We start from the raw sequence: 12007 nt of genomic DNA, 5'->3' as shown, positions 1-12007 counted from the left end.
GCAGTGTGCCAGTTATCAAGGGCTGCAGTACGTCTGCCATGGCTGCCCTCCTTGGTTGATGCCAGAATGCATGTCAGCACTCAAGTGTGGAGAATGTGTGATTTAACGTACTGTATTATGGCTTAAATATCGAACATTTTTAAGCACAGCATTATGTGTGTGGTAATGTTAAACAAGGTGTGTGTATATGGTAACTATATTTAATCACTTTGCCAAGTTTTAACGAAGTGGATTATCCAGATTGAGTAATTACTTAAAAGTGACTCAGTGTTCTGTAAGGTAGTGTGCTGGGTAAGAAATTTGAAAATCATAAAATTTACAGTAAAGTTGAATAGAGAAGAGTACATTGAATATATACCGAACCAAAAGAATAATTGTAAATGATAAAATTCTTAGAGTGAGTATAAAATTATAGTGGTACACTTTAAGTATATTTACCCTAGGATACGTAAAATTCATGACTTACTATAACATAGTAGAGGCTAAGAGAGAACTCCTTGATTCTGAGTTGGTTAATAATAAAGTCATTTTCCATATCACTGTTTTGAAGCATGACCTGAATACTCTCTTATCTCTTCGAATCCCATCTGAAGTTCACCTTGGCAGGGAGGGTAGGGAACATTAAATGTTTTCAGTTTGCTACTCTGGTTTTAAATGAATTAACTGGTTTTGTGCCATAATATTTCCACTTTATACAGTAGAACAGCTTTGTTTGGCATCAGTGTTTTTAGGTAGTTTTCATAGCAGTGCATTAAATTATGAGGTGGACTTGGAATACATTCTGGAAACATTGAAACTGAGAACATCTTCCTTTCTTCCCTGCATTTGGCTGCCAGGTACTGATGAGGACTTACTTACAAGTGGGGTCTTGACTCAGAAAATCAGGACAGGTATTGCTCCTACGTGGGTTGGCTAGTGTTGGAGGGCAGAGAGATAAGATCCACAAATGCCAAGAAAGCTTTGGTTTTCAAATCCATGGGTTTCTGAAGGGAGATTTGATATTGACCCACCAAAATGTGTCATTCTCCCGGACCCCAATGAGTGGCAGAGGAAAAGATGAAAAGCTTCTGCTGCCCAAGAATTCAGGAAGACCAGAGGAAGAAAAGCTTCCTCCCAGAAACTCAGCCTTTCTTTCTTCCTTTCTTCCTTACCCTTCCTCCTCCCTCCCTCCTTCTCTTTCTCACTCTCTCTCCAAGGGTTGAACCCAGAGGTGCTTAACCATTGAGCCACACCCCCAGCCCTTAAGGCCTCTCAAAGTTCTGAGTTGCTGAGGCTGGCCTCAATCTTGTGGTCCTCCTGCCTCAGCTTCCCAAGTCCCTGGGATTACAGGTGTGCACCACCCACTCAACTTTCCCACTAGCATTTCTGATGAGTTACCATATGTTAAAGGCAGCATTATGCTGAGTGTTAAACAACTGGAATCAAGTGAGCACAATGCATGAGGAGAGGGTTGACAATCATGACACATCTCTACCATGGAAGAATGGACAGCCATTAGGATGGATGGACTACATGTATACCAATGAATTAGTGGGATTTCCAGAAGCCTTGTTCTGTGAAAGAAGTAAGATGCAGAAAGTTGTAAAAGTAATGTATTTCTGAGAAAAGTCCTATCTCCCTGTTGTGTGAGTGTGTCTATATCACCTCCATGTAGGATTAAGTGAGTAGAGATAAAAATGCAGAAGGAAACTGACTAGTTTAAGATATATTACTTTAGTGATGATAAAAAACTGGAGTGGGGGCTGATGTGGATGGAATGAACAGCAGACTAAAAGCAATAAAGCCAAAAAAAGGAAATCACATTTTTTAAAAATAAATGGACATATACTCCTTTCATTGTCACGGGAGAAGTCAGCCTCTGTTAAAATAGCCCAGTTAGTCTGGAGATGTAGCTCAATGGTGGAGTGCTTGCACACCTAGCATGTTCAAGACCCTGGATTCCATCTTCAGCACTGCAAGAAAACAACAAAAAATAAAAACAATTTATAGGAAGCCTGTTCAAGTACTTGAGATAAAGCAGTGCAACACTGAAGAATATTTCTTAAGGCCAGCCAACCGAGGGTTCCATTCTCAGGGTCATTGTTTCTTAGATACGTAATTCTGAGAAGTTCAGTTACTTAATTCCTCTGTGCTTCAGTTTCCTCATCTGGGCAGTAATAATTACCCCTTCATGGGATAATTGTGAGAAAAAGGTTCAGTGCCTTTGGTAACACATGGTAGGTAGTAAGTACACACGAGTGTTAGCTAGTATTACCCCAAACCGACTCGGAGCTGAAAAGCACTTTGTGTATCTGACAGACTAAGATGAGCTGATCACTTAGGGGCTGGGCAGGGGAGGACAGAACTTTTACCTGGTTTCTGTCTTTACAGAGCACACAATGAAGTTAGACAACATGAGTAAAATAACAAGCCCTCAGAACTTATAGTGTAAGAGATCAATATAAAAATCCTCCAGCATAAATAGTAATTAGCCAAAGGGAGGGTTTAGAGAAATCATTGCATTTGGGGGAGTTTCTAAAGACACATTTGTTACCTTGTTTTTTCAATTTTTCAGGTAGGGGCCATGGTACTCAAAAGGATCTCTGACCAAAAAAAAAAAAAAAAAAAAAAATCAAGAAATGAGGTAAAAAGCAAAAATGTTGCACAAACAGGAACTTATTTTGTTGTTTAATGTAGGAGTTTTCAAGTCAGTACTATTTTCCCTGACTTGACTACTACCTCCATCAGAAGCTTTTTAAATATAACTTAGACTCATTTGAATTTGTACCGTGTGAGTTATGCAAGTTCTTTCCTTCATAAGCAGTTGATGCTAAGCTTACTGTATTCTTGTTTGATGCCAATTTTTCTTTTGTCAGCATAGTTTTTCCCTTCTCTTAGTTAGAAAAATAAGATTTAAGTTTTCTATCCATTCAGTCAGTCATTTCTTCAATAAATAAAGAAAAAAATCAGCTAGATACCAAGCACTGGCTAGACTTGGGTTCACAGAAATAGGAATGAGACAAGAGGAAGTGAGGAGGTAGGAAGGGAAGACACAGTGGCAATACAGTGTGAGCAGGTCCATGATAAAGGCTCATGCTGTGGCCCAGAAGGAAGGATGAAGTAGAAACAGGAGTGGTGGTAAGGACAGAAGTCACAGGATGCAAGGGGAGAGGACCAGTGTTGGAAGGTATGCCATGGTTAGTGATTGCTGAATTGAGTTTGGGAGGATAAATGCAAACTGTCCAAGGGAAACCGAGAAGGAAGGTCATTCAAAGACAAAAGCCCAAGAAAGCATGGCAAATGGTTCTGCACAGCTAGAACATGCAAGGAATGGGGGGGATTATTGAACTGAGGCTGGAGAACTACATAGAGATTTTGTTGGGGGGGCAGGTATGAATGGATCCATATGCAATAGCAAGAAGGATGAGTTGGGTTTTTTTTTTTTTGTTTGTTTGTTCGTTGCAGTACTGGGAATTGAAACATGGGTGCTGCACCACTGAGCTACGCCCTTGGCTTTTTTAATTTTGAAAAAAGGCCTCACCAAATTGCCAAGGCAAGCTTCAAACTTGTTATCTTCTTGCCTCCATCTCCCAAGTAGCTGGAATAACAGGCATATGCTACCTCACCTGACTGACATATGGGTTTTATATTTATGGATAAGGAGATTTTGAAGCAACAATAGGTGCTGCATTTGAAATCACACTACAGATTAATTAGGGAAGAAATGAAGAAGGTCAGAAGTAAGACATGATAATACAAGAAGTTATGCTTGAGGAATATAGAAAATAAATTCGGCAAGTATAGGACGTAGGTTGGCAAACGAGAGAAGAGGCTCCTCAGTTTTTGGTATGGAAGGTGATGGAAAGCATGATCAGTTTGGAGGTAGGGAGGCAATACTGAGTTTGAAACATCTCTGGAACATTGAGATCAAGAGTCACTGGGTAAATGGATTTATGGATCTGAAACTCAAGAAGAGATAGGGGCTGGAGGTAGAGGTTTGGAACTCTTCAACACCCTTAGTATGTGAAGGTTTCGGTGTGGATTTGGTGCCACGTTAGAATGACAGTGACTAAGAATAGATCCAGACATGAGAAGAATCCTGCAAAGGAGACTGACAGCGGCCTGAGAGGGAGAACTGTAAGCAGGAAAGGAGAAAGTTTCTCAAGATAGAATGGTGTTGAACACGACAGAGAGGTGGAAGACATTAAGGACTTAAGCAGGTCCACTGAACTTGATTACTTGGGCAAACGGTGGTGGCTTGGTGATGGTCATTACAGACAAGTAGGAGGTTAGAAGCCATGCTGCAGTGCGTTGAGATGTGAATGGACCCAAGGAAGTGGGGTTGCCAGTGGAGATGCTCTGGATAACCTTGACAGGAGAAGCAGGAAGAAGACAGTAAGCCTTGAGTCTAGTTGAGAGGGACCTGCTTTTCCAAGGGATTTGTATTTCTTTACCCTTTCCTCTAAGTTTTGCAAGTCTTTTAAAGCTTTCATTCACGTATTCTTTTTGTCATTTAAAAATTCTTAAAAAGACACACTGAACTAAAGAGGAGAAAACAGTAATTGGGGAGTGGGGAAAAGATAAAAAAGACTGTATGGTTTTCTACATTAAAGTCACCTAGCGAATTTTCCCAAATTGCCCATGCCTGGCCCTTACCACCTATTAATCATAATGTCACCAGGTAGGACCTGGGCATGGACACTTCTTTCCCAACGGCTCCAGTTAATTCTGACGCCTAGTGATGGTTGAAAACCACTGAGAAAGGATTTTGCTAAGATGGAGTGACTGAAGCCCATTTAAATACTCAGGGAAATGAGCCATCATGTAATTTATAATACTATGTTATAGCTCATTGATTTGAGATGCCCTTGGCTTATATCACAAATGCCAGTGTTATAGAAGTAAATAGAGCACTGGCCTGGGACTTGTGATATAATGCCATTTATTTTTGTCTGTTGCTCATTTAGCTACACAGTTTTGTGCTAGTTGAAAAATTTCCATATGTATACAGTATGGAGGCCATGATCATTTTCCTAAGGCCCATTTCATTCTTAATGAAATGCATTGCTTTTGCTTTTTAATCTAACAAAATGATGCAAAAATCATCTGCAATAAATGGAAACTGTCCAGGAAAGTTTTTTAAAAATGTAGCAAAGAAGCACTTAAAACTCTCTTCTCTGGCAGAATCATGACTCTCTTAAGCAACCAGTTCATATCTGTGGCTAAGTATAATTCCAACTCTAATTAATTTTGGCTGGTTTTTACTGTTTATTCCATCTTCGAAATAATATCAAAAAGCTCATAGGATGAACCTGATTTAAGATCATCCTTAGAGAACTGCAAGGCTTATAGAACACTTGTTCTGTGTTCTCCTCTACCCTCAAGGTTTCTAGTTGAGTGAAATTTGATAGGTTAAGTGAAATAAGCCAGACACAGAAAGACAAATACCACATGTTCTCACTCATTTGTGGAAACTAAAACATCAATCTCATAGAAGAACCAAGTGGAATAGTGGTCACTAGAGATGAGAAGGGCAGATGGAAAGAAGTTCAATGAGAGACACCAAAACACAGAGGAGGAATTAATTCTAGCTTTCTAGAGCACAGTAGGGTTAGGTTGCTGCAATCTACAGCTTGGTTTAATAGTAGACTGTTATAACAGTCTACGATGTATTTCAAAATAACTAGAAGAGAATGAAATTCCCAACACAAAAAAGTTAACCTCTGAAGAGATGAAAGTGCTTATTATTACTCTCATTAAAAATGAAATTTTCAAAAAAGGTGTTTTAAAGCTGAAAGGAATGAAAGATCATCATCAATTCAGTTTTTCTCAAGTTGAAGAGAGGACATTTCTTGGGAAGCAAAGAAATTTAGTGGCAGAGCATCTTCTTGACCCATCCTAGCTTTCTGCACTATGGCAGAAGGTGGCCTGGGAAGCAGGGACAAAGCCTCCAGCCTGAGTTGCCTTAGTGAGATGAGGAACCCCAGAGCACAAGACCCAGGTACCCAATTTAGTGGAAATTTATTCCACGACCACTTAATCTTGGTAGAATTTGATTAAGGATCAATCCTTTAAAAATATTAAGTCCTACAAAATTGCATATATGATCGTAACACAGTTTTAGATATGTATATGTATGTATATTTCAATCTTTTAGTTTTAAATTTTTTGCCATTGAGAAGAATGATTTTTTTACAGCACTTAGATAAGATAATGCCACTCAGAAAAGTTTATCTTATATCAAAGTAGATATGATTTTCATCCAAAAAAGAGAAACACAATCTTTGGAAATACAGAGACATTTGTAAGAAATAATCAAAAGGAAAGGAAAAGTATTCCTAAGTAGCAGTTGTAAACATTTTCTTATCTCTCGACTTTATAGTAGAACATGAGGTCAGAGAGAAGCTAGAGTCTGCTTAGTCTAAGTCCAAGATTGATGATGAAACTTCTAAGTTCCATGTGGTCATAATAGGCTCCAGGGTTAAAATGTGCACTTAACACTCAGGAGCAGAATAACTATCAATGTCCACTTAGTTTGTGATCTTTTTGTAATTATAGGCAAAATTAGAACCAAAATAATATTTATTCAAACAGATCAAAAGGATCCATTTACAATTACATTTGACTTATAATTGGAGAGAAAAATTGAAGCACTTAGACTATTACAAATCCTTTAGCCTGAAGTTCTGAATTAAAGTGTTATTAACTAAGATAATTCTAAAGGCAGGAAAGTAGCAATATGGCTTCTAATTTAATTTTTGTGCTAAATATCCTCCCCCCAAAGTTATTAAGTGATAATAACTGTGCAGAACCAGTAACAGACACTTAAGAAATGGGAGTTTCTTCGTCACTGCTACCTTTTCTGAAGTGACAGTTAATTACCATTTCCACGGGGCAAGCAGCAGGGAGAGGATCCAGTGGAAAAGGGAGGCCCAGATATTTTCACTCAGGTATGAGACTGAATAATTTAAAATTATGTCTCTGTTGGGTGCCAGAGTTACTGTCTGCTCAAAAGTAAGAATGAACCTGTTGAGGTGCAGCTATACCATTTGAGTACACTGAATTTCTTGGCTCGATACTTAATGACAAATGAGCTGAAAACTATTGATTTAACTTCAAAATTGATAAAGCATTTTAGAAATTGTGATCAAATTAGAATCACCTTTCTCCTTATCACTTATTCTTTCATATTACTTAGAATAAAAAGGAAAAAAAATGTTCCATTGTTTTCCTTAGGAGGATCGTTCTACATGTCAACATCAGTGCTAACTTTTAGTGGGGAATGGATGAGCAGGCCTGTGCACATTCTGTAAGGTGAGAGGCCAGTTGATGCCTTGATCAAATTGCACATTGTGCAGTTTCAAATTAGCCTATCATTGTGCTTGTTTGTAATTTCACAAAATGATGCAAAGATCATTTACATTAAGTGGTTGGAAATGATCAGGAAAGTTTTGAAATGTTCAGAAATGTTAAGGAAAAAAAAGAAAAACTGATAACAAGAGGAAGTTCTGGTACCAACTTCTGGTACCTTTTTATGTATTACATGAAAAGATGATATTGATAAATTTCACTGGGAAAATGAGCCATCTTTTGGAAAAATTAAAGGTTTATTAAAGATTTAAAATGGAAAAATAAAGCAACATGGATAAACTTAAATTTTTCAACTTGAAAATTAGAGCCTTACTTTTACCTTCTTAAAATTAATTTCTTTTTTATTATACATATTACTCAATGCAGAAATATGTGCTCATTACATTTTATATTCCATTTTATCTGATGTTAGTGTAATTACATTCTTATATGTAAGTAGGATTTTCAGTGATTTGACTGGTTACTTTAACAATTCTATTTTTTTTTTTTTGCACATATACATAATTCACTGCCAACACTTTAGCATAAAAGCCTTTAAACTTTTTTTCTCTTTCTGTACAAATATGTAAAAATATGTGTGTATTTGCTTCACTGACAATAATGGAAATGTGCCATGGAAGCTATTATTTTAAATTTTTCTTTATACAATATATTATAGAAAAAGATGACCTTTAAAAATCATATCATCTAATCAAATTCAAAACACAAACATCTGCTATGAATTTATTTGAAAATCAAACTGTAAAAAGTAGTTTTTTCCTAAATTAATTTTTAGTCGGCATTTTAAAACCTTTTTACTTTTAGTTACCCATTTTCAAGAACGTATTGTTGCATATTATTTGTATTTTTATGGTAGTCTAATTATTTTATAAGTTTATGCCATTTCATGTATTCTTATAATTTTACTTTGTATTTTAAAAATTTATACTTCCCTCACTTTCTTTTTCCATCATGATATTATTTGTATGATGCACATTTTGTTTAATTAATAAAAATAATTTAATACAGTTTGAAGCTAAATATCCTATTTTTTAATGAGCTGAAATAATTTGCAGGTTTTCATGACATTGTAATTGTTAATTTATAACTGAGTATACTATTTTTTTCTCTTAAGGAGAGAAAAATAATCTCATGCTCTTTGGTAATGTTTTCTGTTCTTTAATTTTGCATCATTACTTAAATGGGAAGGTCTTTCTTGTTATCATTGATTTGTTTTATTCCAACTAATTATTCAGTATTCCTAATAATTAGTAGTACTCCTTGTCTTTCTGGAGTAATCATAATTATGCTGTTCTGTAATTCCATAAATTTATAGTTGTTGTAGAGGCTGAATTCATATCAACTTCACAGGACTTACCACAAATACAGCTGCCTCTACTTAGAAACTTTTAATCCCTACCTGTCCATGGAGTCCTGAATATCCTAAAGATATTTACAGGAAGTATATACTTGGTTACTAAATATTACATGTCTAAAAATTTTTCTGTACTTTTACATACATATAATAGGTAGCCTAAATAGATTAATTTTGAACTGAGTACTTCATTTTTAATGCAACTTTTAGTTTTAAGAACATCATACATTTACATTCAGTTGCAAGAAATATGGGAGAGACCATGTCCTGTCTACTAGTGTCTTCAAGGGTAGCACCTTTCAACACTGAAGTCAATATCATAACAGAACATTAACCTTGATACTGTATGGATATAGGACATTTCCATCACCACAAGGGTCCCTTAGGTTGTCCTGTTACAGCCACATTCATGTCCCTCCTGGTCACAATCCCTGCTATATCCCTGGCAACTATGAATCTATTCTTTGTCATTTTATCATTTCGATAATGTTGTATAAATTGTAGTGTCCTATCTTTGAGGATTAGCTTTTTACACTCCACATAGTTCCCTGGGTATTCATCCAAGATGTTATAAGTATCAATAGTTTCTCATGTGTTTTGCTTTCTAAAAGTTTTACAGTTTTGTTTTACATTTAACTGTGTGTTTCATGCTTGACATTTAATAATTTCCTAAGACATACTTTGATCTTGCTTTCTGCTGGATTATTTTCTTTTTTGATTTTCTCCGACAAGATGAATTTTTATTCCAATTTTATTCTTTAATATATTGAAAGTCATTTCCAGTTGTAGCACTCATCAGTGATTGATTTTATGCTTGTATCTTAATCTCTTTTTCATTGTCTCATATCCTGTTCTTTGAGCAGCACCTGACACTAAGTAGATGCTATATGATTATTTACTAAATGATTAAGTCAATGGATAGCTCTTGTATCTTTCAGCCTGTTTGGCACTTTTCTGACCTATTACTGTCCCTTGTTTTGTGTTTCTTCCTTAAGTTTCTATGCTGTTTTACTAAATTCCATTTGGATAGTATCGGTTGGACGGTTTGTTCCAATGACATACAAGTTGTATCAAAATCTTGGTGTTTCAAAAGCTTATTGAGATGGAATGCAGCAGTGTCCCGTGGGAGGGTCAGGAGCTGTTCAAGGAAGGAACCCAAAGTGGGACGGTGACCTAACAAGGTCATGAGATGCTTGGTGATGAGAGCTGAGAAATACACTGAGTAAAATGGAAGGTGAGTTTCTCATTATGAGAGGATGGAATTACAAATATGGAAAGCAGAAAACTTAGAATGAACTTTTTGGTGTTAGATTGAATTTTAATCTCATGAGTTTCTAAGTAGAGATTGGATAGATAGATTTGTTTAAAACTGTTCATTGAGAGGGCCCAGGAACAATGATATGCCAATGAGAATACCTATTACCCAGATAATGTTTTCAAAATACTCTTTGGAGAAAGGATTAAGTGTAGAACCTGAACAAGAAAAGTACAAGTGGAGTCTGTAACTATTTTCTGTGACCAAAATAAGAAGTGCTAGAGGAGTGATAGGATACCTCAGAAAGATACAGGTGCCACCCTAAGGGGACTTCACTATTTTGATAATGTCCATAGATGCAGAAAAATTTTAATCTATTTGATGAAGTCTAATTTATTTATTTTTTTCTTTCATTGCTCATGTTTTTGGTGTCATGTCAAAGAATCCATTGCCAAATCTAAAGTCAAGAAGATTTACCTCTGTGTTTTCTTCTAAGTGTTTTGTGATTTTTATTCTTATATTTAGGTTTTCATTCCATTCTGGATTACTCTTTGTAATGGATTACTCTTTGTATATATGGTAGGAGATAGGGATCCTACCTCATTATTTTGCATGTGAATGTCTAGTTGTTCCACTCTCATTTGTTAAAGACACTATTCTTTCTTCAGTGAGTGGTTTTGGTACTTATTAAAAATCAGTGGGCCACAGATATACAGGAGGTAGACACTTTGTGAGAATTTTGGCAAATCAATCTTGTGCTTTTATTTTCTCACCTATAAAATGGGGATGATAAGCTCTTTATCTCCAAGGTCTTGTCAGGATTAAATGAGATGACATATGGAGAGTGTCAGAAGTAGTATCTGGCGGATAGTAGGTTCCCTAATGAGAGAACACCTGTGAAAGAAAGAGGGAAAGAAGCAGGGTAGGCAGGGAGAGCCTTCAGACCTAGGTACTGATCTAACTGTGAAAAGGGAGGAGGAAGAGAGAGACTCCAATGGCAGTACAGTTCTGAGAAAACTTCAGGCAGGCTTCCGGGCCAATTGGTCAACCTGAGTGCCAAAGAAAAAAATTAGAATAAATCACCTTTCAGCAACAACCATACCTATAGTGGAGAAACCTGGCAAATGCCACCAGTGACTGTCACCAGAAATGATATCAGAACTGTGTATACCTGTGCTGTGGCCAAGAGGTACCCTGCTGAGAGCACCTCCTGGAGGACTTGCCATGGAGGACACCAACGTCCCCATGAATGCTGAGGTCATGCTTTCCCCAGGACACTCCCAGCCACTCACTGTGTGTGTTCATGCCTGTTCATTCCTGCCTCAAGTGGGATTCCTGCAACAGGCAGCTGTTTGCTTGGGGACACCCCATGAGCTCCCCCTGCCTGCTCCTGTTTGGTCACTATCTGTCACAGGTATTCTCTCAGTAAACCTCTTTTGTGTTGAATCCATCTTGGCATCTACTTCTTGGAAGACTTGAACTGACACAGACAGATATGATGCAATGAGAGAAGGGGTGGAGACAGAGAGAGAGAGAGAGAGAAACATCACATCTATGAAATTTATATAGTCTCAAAATGTCAGGATCAATACTAAAATTTGGGAACCATTGAGATTGAAGAAGTCTAAAGAGACATGACAACTAAGGGACATGACAATCAAGTGCAGCATGTGATCCTGGACCGAATCTTTCAGTCACAAAAGGCAGTATTAAGATAATTGGAAAATTTAACTGGTCCTCTGTATTAGACAGTAATATCATACTAGTATTTATTTCTTGGTTTAATGGCAGAAGAGAACACATTCACTAAAGAATTCAGGGATGTCTGAAACCAAGTTCAGAAAAACTGAGGTCTTTGCACTCTTTCTGCAACTTCCTTGTAAATTTGGAAATCCTTTTTTTTTCTAAAAATAAACCTGGTTGAATATGGAAAATGGATTGGAAGGGGTTCAGAAGGAAAGGTAGGAAGCTATTTTAGGTGTTTAGATTAGAATGTACCAACAGTTTTGGCTAGCAGAGATTCAAAAACAGATTTGAGTGACATAATT

This window comes from Sciurus vulgaris (assembly GCF_902686455.1).
Source record: "Sciurus vulgaris genome assembly, chromosome: 1".
NCBI classification, from domain to species: Eukaryota; Metazoa; Chordata; class Mammalia; order Rodentia; family Sciuridae; genus Sciurus; species Sciurus vulgaris.
The sequence above is the reverse complement of the archived record's forward strand: the minus strand, read 5'-3'. Positions refer to the sequence as shown.